At 45.5% G+C, this 446-nt stretch overlaps 1 protein-coding gene across 9 annotated transcripts in view; it reads left to right on the top strand.

Annotated features, from left to right (window-relative positions):
* itsn1 (intersectin 1 (SH3 domain protein)) overlaps positions 1-446 on the top strand; it is a gene marked incomplete at its 5' end in the record, with an annotated part of 74,894 nt that overhangs the window by 34,127 nt on the left and 40,321 nt on the right.

Here is a 446-nt window from a genome sequence, read left to right as displayed (position 1 = left end):
GGGGGGGGGGTGTCCTCAACATACCCGCCATTTTTTAAATAGTTTAGCCTAGTCTTCTGGCACAGAGACACACAGAAACACACACTGACAGAGAAACACACAGACACATAAACACACAGAAACACACAGAGACAGAGACACCACAGACCCAGAGCACAGAGCCACATAATCACACAGAGACATATACACCACCGAGACAGAGACACAGAGACACCAGAAACAGAGCCATAACACACAGACCAGAAACCACACGCCACAAGACACAGAGACACCAAAAAAAAAAAAAATAATCACACAGAACACACGAGAACATAACACACAGAGACAGAGACCACACGAGAATGAACACAGAAACCAGACGAATACAGAGACACATACACCACATTAACAGACGACACACAGAACAGAGACACATAACACACACAGAAACAGAGACACAGAGCACC

This window comes from Etheostoma spectabile, unplaced genomic scaffold (genome assembly GCF_008692095.1).
Source record: "Etheostoma spectabile isolate EspeVRDwgs_2016 unplaced genomic scaffold, UIUC_Espe_1.0 scaffold505, whole genome shotgun sequence".
Taxonomy (NCBI): Eukaryota; Metazoa; Chordata; class Actinopteri; order Perciformes; family Percidae; genus Etheostoma; species Etheostoma spectabile.
Note: the sequence above shows the minus strand (reverse complement) of the source record. Positions and strands in the feature narration are given on the sequence as shown.